The sequence below is a fragment of the Coturnix japonica genome, chromosome 2 (assembly GCF_001577835.2).
Source record: "Coturnix japonica isolate 7356 chromosome 2, Coturnix japonica 2.1, whole genome shotgun sequence".
Lineage (NCBI taxonomy): Eukaryota > Metazoa > Chordata > Aves > Galliformes > Phasianidae > Coturnix > Coturnix japonica.
Genome location: NC_029517.1, coordinates 27,049,268 through 27,062,902, shown reverse-complemented (window position 1 = coordinate 27,062,902; position 13,635 = coordinate 27,049,268). Strand labels below are relative to the sequence as shown.

The 13,635-nt window shown below is 34.2% G+C and overlaps 1 protein-coding gene across 7 annotated transcripts in view; it reads right to left on the bottom strand.

Moving 5' to 3' along the window:
• Positions 1 to 13,635, bottom strand: part of HDAC9 (histone deacetylase 9) — a 440,456-nt gene that overhangs the window by 81,353 nt on the left and 345,468 nt on the right. The gene's annotated exons all lie outside the window — the stretch shown is intronic.

Genomic DNA, 13,635 nt, shown 5'->3' with positions numbered 1-13,635 from the left:
AGCTTCTTATTATCAGAGAGTTGAAAAAAAAAAAACATGTTATGAACAACAAAATACAGTGCTGTTGAAATGTGTAATGGTCACTGAATCTAAAAGCAACTTATTGAACCCCACTGTTTCAAATCACTTCTTCATGCTTTCTAAAATGACACATATAAAGAACAATGAAAAGAAGAACTAAAATCTGTTTTAAGAAAATGGTAATAGATTTACAAAATTATGATATATAATGATCCTTTTTTTAAAATCCCCTGTTTTAAAAATGCAAAAATTTCACAGAATTAGTGAAGATAGTGGGGCTCAGCATGTAGTCTTGGCTCAGCTACTGAATTGCTGTGTGGTCTCCATAGTGTTTTGGAAATATTCAAAGCAACACCATTACATCAGATAATGGATACTATCTGAATATTTTTCTTAGGATTTCTCTTTTTTTTTTTTTTTTTTTAAAATTGCATATTTACAAGCAATTGAAACTAAACTATAAGATGGAAATTATGAAAGTACATGGCCCTTAGCTCTACGTTAAAATTACACTTTTTAGTAATAAGCATTTCACACCTTAAAAACATTGCTGGAAGCCTTCAGAATAAGTGACTTAAGGATCCAGGGAATTTTTGCCTACAATAAAATGCTTCTTCAGTCACTGTCCCCTGCATGACTTACAGCAAACATCCAAGCTTAACTGTATAATGTTTGTAGACAGATGTGCAAAGGTCCAATTAAATCACAGGTAGATTTCATATTCTTATTCCTTTTTTTTGAAAACATCATTAGGCATATGTGTAAGGTATGATTTAAATCACTAATAGATTATGCAGTCCCAACTCTCCCAGTCAAGAAATCTTTTCCAATATACTGTAATATCTTTATATCACTTTATCTGCACCCCTAATCCCAGTAGTTTCCACAAAATGTGGGAAATATAGTTGAAAGTACACTTAGACACGGAAGACTTATACTTTACACCTTCTCAGTGGTACATCATTGCCCTTCACTGCCATGCTTTTTCTGTTTAAAAAAATAAAAAGATCTTAATTTCTCAAAACAGCAAATTTTCTATGTAGTTTTGTTAAGAGTTTCAGATAGCACATTGTCTCTTAAGAAGCATCAAGAAGGAAGTTTTCATTTTTGATAACAACATCTATTTTTTTGAGAACAAAATCTACTGTTAAAGAGCAGAACATCTATCCATTGGGAAATACTGTTCACAGGAACTCTCATGCAATGACACCTACACTACTGTTTTCTCACAAAACAACCATTTATATTAGAAGGGAAATCATTGTTTTCTGATAATTGTAATGAATTAGGGTTATTTCAAAAGGTATTTTGTCTTAGCCTAGTGCTAATAAAATGTGTGTCAATATACATATAACTAACTCACTGTGATGTGGCTATGAGTTTAACAGGTTAAAATTTCACAAAATACTGACAAATAAAACCTGCTGCTTTTCTTTAACAATAGCCAATTTGCCATTCTACTANAAATGACAGGGCATATGAAAGGGAAGAAAAACAAGAAACCTTCAGGCTTCTTAACCAGGAATCCTTTGTGTTAAAAAATCTTCTGCCATACAGGTGTAAGATCTGCACTATAGCACAGATATTACTTATAAAATAACAGAAGGTATAACTATCTCAAATTATAGAAGTCTCTGTGAAACTGCTGCCTTAAGGAAAGGGCTGTATACTCTACAGAAAGCATCTTTGTGGCTTTTCTAATTTTAATGAAGACACATTCAAACTATTAAGAAAAGCAGAACTATTAGCTCCTTAAAAAACAACTATCAAAAAAAAAAAAACCCCCAAAAAAACAACCAAAAAACCACACCACAAACAGAACAAAGAAACAAACAAGTGAACAAGGAAATGAAAAAAAAAAAAAAAAAAAGAAAAGAAAAAAGAAAAAAAGCTCAAAGAGTAGACAGCAACAAAACTGATTTTTTTGGTCTTTTCTGATTTTCCCTCCCAAGCTCATGGAAATACAGTTTGTGCGTCTTTATCTCATTCCCACCAGCAAGTAACATTAATCAGTATTTCTTTTACTATATATTAATATAGGTAATATGGGATCAGGTGCAAACTGGCCAATTAGTGTTGGGAGGCCCAATCCTGTGAACATTAATGCACATGCGTAGCTGTACTGAGATTAGTAGCCCAACTGAGTAAGGAGCATGGAATTAATATGTAAATACATTCAACCACATGTGTAAGCATTTGTGGTATCTGTTCTTCGTTGTCCAACTGCAGAACTTCCAGGGAACTTCCATGGCCTTGGACACTGGCTCTTGAAGCCCAACAGATATCTCTCCCACTACAGAGTGTCCAGATCCAAAAATTCATTCATGCACATGAGTGCTTCTTCTTCTTCTTCTTCTTCTTTTTTTTTTTTTTTTTCCAGCAGCACCACCAGCTGGAGCAGCTAAAGAGATTAGGACCAAACTCTGAAAGTAATTATCATGAAGAGAATAACTTAGAACTAACATTGCTAAAATACCTCGACTGTTGCTTGCCATTACAGTATTTCACAGGCGCCCTTCTATTGTTGCAGAGCACATTACAAGTTACCCTCAAGATATCAGGCTAGTTACAAGAAGTAGGTTCTGTAGGGTGTCAGGTCTGCAAACACACTGTAGGGGTTTCCTCACTTATTCCCACTTCAAAGAAGCATTAAGAACAATTTCTCTTTATTACAGATTTTAACTAGATTTCTTTCCTCTGTGATGATTAATTAGGCGTTTGTTAAAATTTGCCTTCTTTTCCACCTCTAAGAATAAATGTCCCCTCCTGCTAATCAGACACAAACAAAATGTTTTGAAAAGTAATCACTTGCTAAAAAAAAATGGAAATTGGGCTTCTGTGTTTTGAGGAATGTACGCACATAGCACAGTGAAATTTAACACGGGTAAATGATCTGACTACCTCAAAGTGAAGTTTTTGCCTTCCTACAGTGGCCTTTCACCCTGCCCTTTCCTCCAATCTGAGGAGAGCTGATGTTGATGGAACATATAATGGCTCCTTTCCTGTGTAGTAAAGTCAGCAATAAAGCTCAGTAATTAAGGTGACCGGGGAGGCCCAGCCCAGCAGGCTAGTGGTGTGGCGAACACTTTCAGAACTTCAAACAATATCAAAGTCACTGAAAAATGGGCCTAGTTCAGGACTGGTTTGAATTAAGCCTCACTTCCACACGCACTTTTCAAATCCAAGCTCAAACAAGAAAGCCAAGGCCTTCTGGATTTCATTAGAGCCAATTATCTTATCTGTTTCATCTCAGGCCTGACCCTAAGGCTGGCAAACAGCTATTCAGTGCGTTTGTGTGGTTGTTTGAGAAAGCCTCCAGCCAGCCAATAGCCTGAGGAACTGCTAATTAAAACACAGTTGCCCCCTGCCTCTAGTGATTAAATATTTTCAAGCTTTTGTAAATAATTTTTCCATTCTTTGCCCCAAGCCTCAGAGGTCCAATACATGCAGTAATTTATTTAGATTGTCAAAGAATAGTGCTGGAATAAAACTATAAAACTTATAGAAACCACTATAGAAACTTAGGAAGCTCTTATATCTTGCTTAAATTCTGCAAATGACATTCTACATTCTAGCCTTAATAACCTCATTGTGTTTGAAGTGATGCAGTGTACAACAACCTCTACATTTTGTTGATAATCATCATGTTTCCCCAGATGTCAACAAGATATGCGTGCTCTTGGGCTTAATGAAATCATGGACACTGCAGGAGTGATACTTAGTGATATGTGTGTTTTTGAGTTAGATGAACAGGGGGAGGATCATACTTCCAAAGCCCATCTGGAGAAAAACTGAATCCTACCAGTAGCATATCCATACTCTCATACATTTCACACAAGAACAGTTCCAGAATACAGGACCACATTACAGTGTTACAGATAAAATCGGTTCATTCACATAGAAAACAAAGAACTGCACATCTTTCATTGGGTCTGGAGGACTCAATTCCTTCATTTCTCCCTTTCAAATCCTAGGAAGGCACCCTTTCTTCATTAGACCTGAGGGCTTGAATGGATAATGCCAGCTTTGGTCCCAGGGACTCCACCAGCTTGCATGGCCCCATGTGCCATATTCAGCCATCATCCCCAGTGCTGAGGGTGTGTACCTCTCATGCAATGTGATGCAGAGAGGAACAGCCAACTTTCCTTCTTATTTCTACCAATCAAAAACATCTGCCAATCAAAAACATCTCCCAAATCAATCTTTTAACTCCTTAAGTCTTGCTGTTATTCTTAATAATTACATATTTATATTAGTACATTACACTGGAACCACTGTCATGTACAATAACCTCATTGTATTAGACTGCAAAGAAACAACAAAAAGATGCCTACTGTCTATACACACTTTATGTGTAAATAAGTGGCTCCTGACTACATATTCTGGAGAACTTAGCTGTATACAGACTCAGCAACTGTTCATATGTAGGAAATACATCACTGTTTTAGAGGAAAGGAAGGCTGAGATTCTTCTCTGAAGAAGGTCTAGAACAGAACTTCAGGACAAACAGCAATCTGTACACTCAGTGTTTTTGAAGACAGAGATGGAGAAAGGAGAAGGTGACAGAGAGCTTAGCATGACTACTTTTCAGTGAAATGTGATTGTATCACTAGTGACAACATCCTCTTATGAGAGGAATTCAAATTTAAATAGATGAATAAGGGAAGAGAAAATGGGTGGGTGATAAATTGTGGAAACGTAAATAGGAAGAAAAATTGTTTTTAATAATTTAGGGATAAGTTTTTTTCACTTAGAGTTTGTTGCTTCCTAGAGTGATGTCCTCACTGTGAGGCTAGAGATGAACACAGTCATGAAAGGGTTTGAAACTCACACTTAGCTGTTTTCTTAGAAGTTTTCAAATGGTTTTGGTTTTGTTCCAGTGTAAAAGAAAATTGCATGTCAAAACCATGGACAGTTGCTACTTACTGGAACTGCTGTCTTTAGTCAGCTCTGCTTAATAATTCACACCACACCCAGCACAGGAGAGAGAAAGCTGCAAAGACTAGTGGATTTATTGATGAGGACAAAAGGACCAAATAAGCTTCCTCTTCCTTTCAGTCCTCTATTTTACATTAACTGACATCAATGTACACTGTAGCATGACATATTAAAAATACTGAGCAGCTTCCCCAGCTATGCCTTCCTCAAGGCATAGTTGTTTTCAGCCCAGTTATAGTGAATGCACTTTAATCTTTTCAGTTTAATTTTTTCAGAATTTTTGATACCTTTAGAATTTTGGTAACTTTATTTGGACACCCAATATAGTATGACTAGAAAGACATTGGTATGCAAACACACAAGTCAGATAAAATTTAAAAGCGTGTTGTTGTTTGATTTTTCAAGCTATGATAAATCATAAGAGTTTTCACATATAATTTAAAAGATATAATTATTCAATTGTGCTAAGTGTAGTCAAATTATCTAGGATCCTGTCACATTTATTGGTGAACAGCCTTTGGTTTCACAAACTTAGAATGATGACTCTTGCAAGAAGTTACTACTGAGTATAAGCAACATTACATATTAGCCATTAATTAATTAATGCTGGTGTGCAAAGTGGACCCTAGAAGACCCAAAATTAAGTATTTTTGATGACAGGACAAAGGCTTCACTTTCCTTAAAAAATATATAAACATACACCAAACACGGTAAATTACTCCATGAATGAGCTTCTTATAATACTTGTTGGAGTTTGAAGTCTGATAGATTCCATCACTCTGAGTAACAATCTACTCTTCATGAAGCTGTATTGATTTAATGGGATTACTGGTGGCCCAAGCAGCGCTAATACCACATAATCATGAGCCATAGACCTCCCTGAACTTTTTCATTAGATATCTATTTTTGAGATATATGTGTTTTCATAGTTTTAAACATCTCTTTTGCTAGATTAAGAACCCATTTTAAAAAGTAATAACATACTCCGAACTGGGGCTCTGACAACACCCAGTAACATGAAACCTCTTAAGATCTTGCAGCACTGAGCCATGTGCTACTCAGCATAACTCAGGATTCCAAAGTCTGTGTCTTGCTAGAATTTTCTATTTTTCTTTGGAATTACTGGAGCTTTACACACTAGAATATGTGTTGTGATTTTTTTTTTTTTGTATTTACATTATTATTATTATTATTATTATTTAATGAAAAAGACTTGTTCCCTTAATTCAATTTCTTTACAGACAAAAAGTAGCATAAGTACACAGAATCATTAGACTTTAAAAATATCTCCAAGGAGTTACTGATACAAAAGTATGTGAACATCTATAAGCACAGACATATCCCAGAAGTATCTACACAAGCTTATACAGACACACCAGGTGTGTGAGCATGCACACAACCTCACAATACTTCTTTGCAATCCAACTTATGTTTGAAAGGAGGAAAATAAAAACTCTGGTTTCTTTTTCTTGAAGTACTAAAAGAAGAATAGTGGAGGTCTCATTAGCTAAGCTGGCTAAAGAAGGCATGAATAAGAACTGTGTAGCTGAAAGGCCTCTGTTTCTGCTGTTCTTGTAACAACACTTCTGTCTGATTCTGGATAATGGGCTTTTAATAAAAATACCCACCAAAGGAAAACAATTAAACAATACATAAAGCACCAGGGTGCAATCTAGTGGTTCTGTTATAGTCTGGAGCTGTTCCAGCAGAGAACATGTGGATATTTTTTATAGGCTATAGTGTAGTTCTCAAAAGTTATTATAAAGCAACAAAATTTAAATTGAGGCTGGACATCTACACAATTGCTCAGTGTTGCTGTAGGACTTTGAATTCAGACCTAAGATTTATCTCTATTTTAAATACCACAGATATTTTGACTGTTAGAGTAGAAATATCTTCTCTCTCAGCTTTTTAATTTCTTCCAAGATGTTTTTAGTGGCATTTCTCATATTTTCATCAAAACATGTGACAATTCTTTATCAATGTACCTTTATTATTTCACCTTTCAAACCTGACAAAAACTGGAAAACATTTCTACTGCAGAAGAGCTCAGATACCTTTTTGTACTTTTAAACTACAGACCATGTACAGCTTAGGTTTTAATCAAAAAGTTTTTAACCTGAACCACATAAACTTGACACATGCCATATTTTATTATCCTTTCTCCTCCACCCCCTTTTCTGCCATGTCAATAAAAGGAGCTGTGCATCTGTAGAAAAGTAAGCTGACACTAATTAATTTCTATAATGAAAGGTTTCATTTCTCTGGTTCCAGTGCATGAAATGAGCATCATGCGTAGTTTTAAAATCCTGCTACAGTAAAGATGAAAATTTAGGGTAGTTTGGTGAGAAGAAGTTAGATTTTCCAAATAAAAATAAAGAAGGAGGAAGAACAAAGGGTTGCAGGGTATAAACAGCATTGCCAGGATTAGTTTTATAGTGACCTCTGAAGTATAACAAAATGTTGAGAAGCTATTTATGCTAGAGTTTCAAGTGCTTTTAACTTTGCTTCTCAATATCCTAGGGAGTCTCAATCAGTGCTTACACTAGAACTAATACTACCAATACCAAAACCAATACCAATGCTAGCAAACACTAATACAATACTAATCTACATGCTCAGAACCTTTGTCCAGATAAAGACAGCATTAAAATTTAACAATATTCCTGCCAAAAAGTCAAATGAAGAGCTTTTCCAGTGCCACTGATCCAAATGACTACTGGATATTTACGCATGGAATTTATATTCTAAGCAGATTTTAAAAATAATATTCCAAAAATCTTCAACCTTTTCCCAAGTTATTCAAATGGAACTGCTCAGGAAGTTGTATTTTTAGGCATTTCATATACCTGTCTTTGAATACTGCTCAGACATTTTCTGTGGCATAATGGAAAAGAAAGAACTGTGATTTGTATGCTCATTTTATAACAATACTTAGTAGAAGCTGACAAACTCATAAATTGATTGTAATTCTAACTTAAAACCATGTAGAATGCAGTGGATGACTGCAAACTATACACCTACATACATATGCCATTAAATACACTTCCAAAACTGTTCATCTATATTTTTCTGCATAAAGTAGTACTATAAACATGAGATTTCAGGATTAGGGACAATTATCACTTTTCATTAACAAAGATCATTTGGGTAAATCGTTACCTGCCTCTTGCACATATGACCCAGAGATTCTAACTTTCTCTTTATGAAGTGTTGAACCCATGATGCCCACAAATAGACAAGAGATAACAGTTTTTGGTGTAATTCTTGCCAGTTACTATAAAAGAAAATATTGAGGGATAAAACTTTTATTTCCATTAGTTAAGATAAACATGGCATTTTGCTAGTCTGAGACGATTGCCAATGGAAATTTCTGATAACACAGTAGATTAAGATTCTGAAGATCTTGGTTTTTGGTACTTCTGATTCTCTTATGACTCAAGAGACTGAGCAGCTAACTTTTTTTGTTTGTTTGTTTGTTTGTTTGTTTCCTTTCCCATATTTTTTTTGTATTGATCTCTTTTCATTAAAAGTTCTAGAAAGAGAAATTGAGTCTTAACATAACTTTTAGACCATAATATAACCTTGTCAGCAGCCTCTGGACATTGTAGTCATAGAAATGGCAGCATTAAGCTACGAATATTTAGAATTATTGTCTCAAAATTGTACTTTGTGGAATTCATTGAACTTTATAGTAATATACCATTGTTCTATGACTCACTCTAAATAAAGCTAGATACAGCTAGGAAAAATGCTCATTTTTGACTCGCACATTCTTTTGTTTTGCTTTTAAGAAACCAGGGTTTCTGTTCAGAGTCAAAGTATATTTCAGAGGGGTGGTGTCAAAAAAAGCCATAACAATATTCAAAATAATATAAATCGATGGTTCGCCCTCATGTGGTACATTAAGCTTACTTCTAGAGAATTTCAGAGATGAGAGTTTCAGAGATGAGCATAAAAAAACTAGATATATTTCTAAATATTAAGAGATTGAAAAAACAATAAATGCTGACTTTTGAGAGAATAAAAATAAGGATTGTGACAAGGGGAATCCAAACGTTTAAATAATAAATATGCATGGGCAAGAGTGTACACTTCATCTACTCACATGGTACTCAAACTCGTGTATTGTTAATGAAATTGGAAGATCAGAGATTGAGATAAAAAAGGAAATTTTCTTTTCAGGCACACAAATATAAAGCCAGGATACTCAGCACCAAAGGATTAAATGAATACAGAATCTTAACACATATACAAAACTGATTAAAGTTGTTATATCCAATTCTGTGGCAAACAAAAATTTATAAAAGCAAAGTTATGGGAAAATTAATGTATACAAATGTCTACTATCTATACCTATATGAAACAGTATAGGTAAAACACACCAGTATTTCTTTGAGTTTCCTTTTGGAGTGTTTATATGAATTTGTATCATTAAAAGTAAGAAAAAAATCAACTAAAGCCAAACAACTGTATATATTCAGAAACTGAGTTAGTAAGGGGAACATTTTTGAAATAAAACAAAAATGGATTTACAATATTTTTCACAGAAAATATCAAAAGAAAACATCACCGGATCAGGAAATACAAAACTAAGACCTAAAAAAGGTCATAATACATCCATATTATTCTCAAATAATTATAATTATGCCCTGCAAGATGACTAGATTAAAATGAACATTTTTAGATACTTTTTATCAGCGTGATTTTAAAATATATTTATTTTCTACTGAAATAATTTCTCCAAAAGGGAGTGAAGATTTTTTGTGTACCCTTATTTTCTTTTATTTGTATGCTTCAACATAATTGGTTTCAAATACAACTTTGATCTTGAATTCTCTCTCTCTTTTTCTTTTAATTTTTTTCTTTTAATTATTTTGAATTACTTACAAATTTTGTGTTGCATTTACAATTAAACCACTGATATATAAGTTCATTCCTAACTCCACCATAGTGCCACTCATGTCTTTTGAATTTGCTCACTGTATTAAAATCATACACATGACTGCTAAAAATCAACCTCAGATATAATATTGTAATGAGCTATTTCTAACAATTCCAAGAAACACACACATTTCATTTTATGTAAGCTTTTATGGCCAGGTTCACTGATATGCTGTGGCTGTTTTACGCTACTCTGGAGCAGAGCAAAACAGCCAGAGCATACTGGCTGGTTAAACTAAATTTACAACTCCTTTGTTGAATAAAAACAGTACAAAGCAGTTGGAAGGCACACTCAGTTTCCTTCTGTCTCTTGCTTCTCCTTCACTCTTCTCAGCTCTCACATTTGTTTCTGTTTCCTCCTGCATCTGCTATATTTTGCTCTACACAAACAGATTTCTTCTGTCATCTGTAAATTCTGAGTGCATACATGTACATATGTGTGCATACAACACAGACGTTCTGTCTCCTTCACTGAAAGCACCTGGTATAATGTGTAGCTTAAGAAAGCAATTATTTGAATATGAGTATCTGACCATCCCTCTTGTTCTTTTCTACAGCTGCTGGCATAACAGTGTGGATTACATTCCCATAAACTAAAGCGTAGAATCATCTTAGTAAACAGCAACAGTTGCTTAACTATGCTAAACATCAAACAAAACTTTTCTGGCAAAATGAAATAATGCACTCCTATTTGGTTCTATAGAAACTTCTGCCTCCTACATTTTCTACTACTTGTAGTTAACATGAGTATATACATTTTCTTACTTGAAACTTAACATAAATGGAATTAAACCCAACTTTATAAATAAAATCTTTAACATGTCTAAAACCATTTAAATTTGATTTTACACTTAAAAAAAAAAAAAAAATTAGTTTAAAAACACAAGAAAGACTCTCCATGTAGCACAGCCAACTAAATGGCAAACTCAAACCAGTGTCCAGTTTCCTACTTGTGTCCCACAGAAGTCACCACATTCTGCTGAAGTACTTACTCTGTGGTACAGTTCTAATTCATCTCCAACTGTCTTGAATTTTTACACAGTTGTATTTTTTTATTCTAGGATAGTTTGGAGGAAGACAATGAAGTGAAATCTCATTAAGTCACAACAGGATTTGATCCAAATAGATCTATGTAGTCATTTATGCAGCTGAAAATTACACCTACTCAGCTACTTGTATATGTGTGTATGTGTGTGTGTGTATAAATGCTTGTACAGTTCTAGAAGTATATTCCCTAAGAACAATTCCTGATGTCCAATCAGGAAGGAAACGTTGGAAGGGAACATTAACAGCACACTGTTCTGCATTTGCTAGGGACTGAATCTTGTATAGGTTTTCTCCCTGCTCGGGAGTAAATACGAAGAGATGATAGTCTCTCAATTTTGTCTCTTCATTTTTCTCATAAATGAGGGTATCCAATGCTTTCCCCATCTCTTGCTTAAGAACAACGGCATAATCCTGTCTCTAAAATAAATTTATTAAAAAGATAACAAGCTCATTTTCCTAACTACAAATTTTACTGCATAATTCCATATTAAATGACCTGTTGTAGCTCCTGAGCAACAGCTGACTTGCTGGCTTGTTTGCTAAGTTTCCTACTGGTTTTCTCCAAGACTCTACCTTCCTTCCTACCTATGGCAAAAGGATTGCACTGTGGAGTTTTAATTCCTGACCATAGTCTCATAATTCTGGCCTGGCCAAATTCATAATGCATGCTACACCTTTTATAGTATTTTGGATTATAGCAGGGATAGATTCCTTGAAAAAGATTGGCTCATCATTAGTAATTGTAAATTTACCTACCACTCAGTGCAAACCCAGAGAACATGGTTATCTGGTTTATCCTACATAATTTATAGACATTTGTATTCATGCTATGAATTTCTTTTCTTCACTGATGCCATAGTAGTCATAAAAATCCATGAAGTGTAACAGATGGTACAAAGATGGCGCTTGCGTGAAAAGGAGATTAGGACATAGGGAAACACTTCCTGTTTGTTGTTCAAGTACTTTTGGAAAAATGGAAAACAGCAGCATGTATTGTTATTAGTCAACAGCACATATTTCTAGAAAAAATAAAAGTAAAAATAGCAGTTAACTATTTAACAGTGAGTCTTGCCCACATGAATTAAAATACGAACTGGATGCATCTTAAATTATTTAAATTTGAAATTAGTTATAATAATTATTACTTACTATTGATAAATTTTAAAATATATTAAATTTCGAACAATCAGCACTTCTTTTAATGGAGGACTTAATCCTTACATTGAACTTATTTGCTTTTAAAAATATATAATTAAACACTTATTTGAGTGGTATGCCTGCTAATGATTAGTCATTGTGTAGAAGTCTACATGGATTTTATTTTTCTGAATAGCGTTATTTTTCAAGGCAAAACATTTGCAGACTGAAATGTTTAACAGTAGTATGAGCTGCTTCAAACTGCTCTTGAGTGTGCCCTTTACTAGAACTGCAAAGAACATGTTTGACAAGATTTTTTTTCAGTTGTAGTCATTTATATGAGTCTTCTTAGACCATCATTCTCCACAGCTCTAACGTGGTCACATTACCTATGTCATTACTGGCTTACATTGCATCTAGACCAAGAAGTCTGGGGTGATCGTATCAGACATTAATATCAGATACTAATATCAGAACCATTCAGTCCCCAGTTCCATAAATTCTCAACAAAGAATTATAATACATTGGAAGTTAACAAAGGTCTTGGAAAGAGCTTGAGGCAACATCAAGGTATAGAGGAGGTATAGAGGATTTTTAATTTGTTTAGGCTTATATTATGTGAAGGCAAATGCCTTTTTTTTTTCTTTTTTCCATGATTGTGTGACACTGTGAATGTGCTGGGCCATTTCTGTGTCTAGGGCTGGGACTTTCAATTCAGGCATGTTTATCAGATCCTTGGCATATTATTACATGGACAACACAGGAGTACTTCAGAAAGTAAACAAAAAATGTGTTTTATACTGTTTGTGATGTATTTTGTAAAGAACATAACTCAGTCTTCATAAGGCAAATTCATTACTTCAAACTAAAATTCTTGGACATGATCTGATACGGAAGCTGTCCCATTGCCTTTCCAGCATGTCAGCTTTCACTAATTGGAATTTCTTTTCAGACATGTGTCATTTATCCAGTCATGAGAGGTGAGTGCTCACTAAACCCTTCCACTGAACTGCTGAAAAGTGAAAGGAAATAACTTGTGTAAAACAGGACTACCAAAAGTCAAACAGAGCATGTTTCAAAGTGGTTCTATCTCCTCCAGTCCCATGAAAATATGACTAAAGATTATGATGAATTACCTATGGGAGAATGAAATTTCATTTATAATGAACTATTGAAAGCAAAGAGAAACATTGCATGCAGCATTTCCTATAATTCTTATTGAGACGTTTCACAATTTTCACTTTTAAGTAACTAGATTTCCACTGAAATTCACAGAAAATGACAGTTGGCCAAATTTGTGAGCACCATGATGAAAATTTTAATCAAATAAGGACCACTAAGTTTGGACCATACTTAATAGTGCTTTGTACATGCTGTACTTCCACATAACCATAATCAAATGTACAGTATTTTTCTTCTTTCTGGTATCATTGCTTACACTTAAATTTTGTAGATAAAGAAGTTATGAAGCTCAAAATCATTTTAATGGCATAATATGATAATGATAAAATGAATGATCAAATCATTAGACTTTTTTTTTTAATTTTT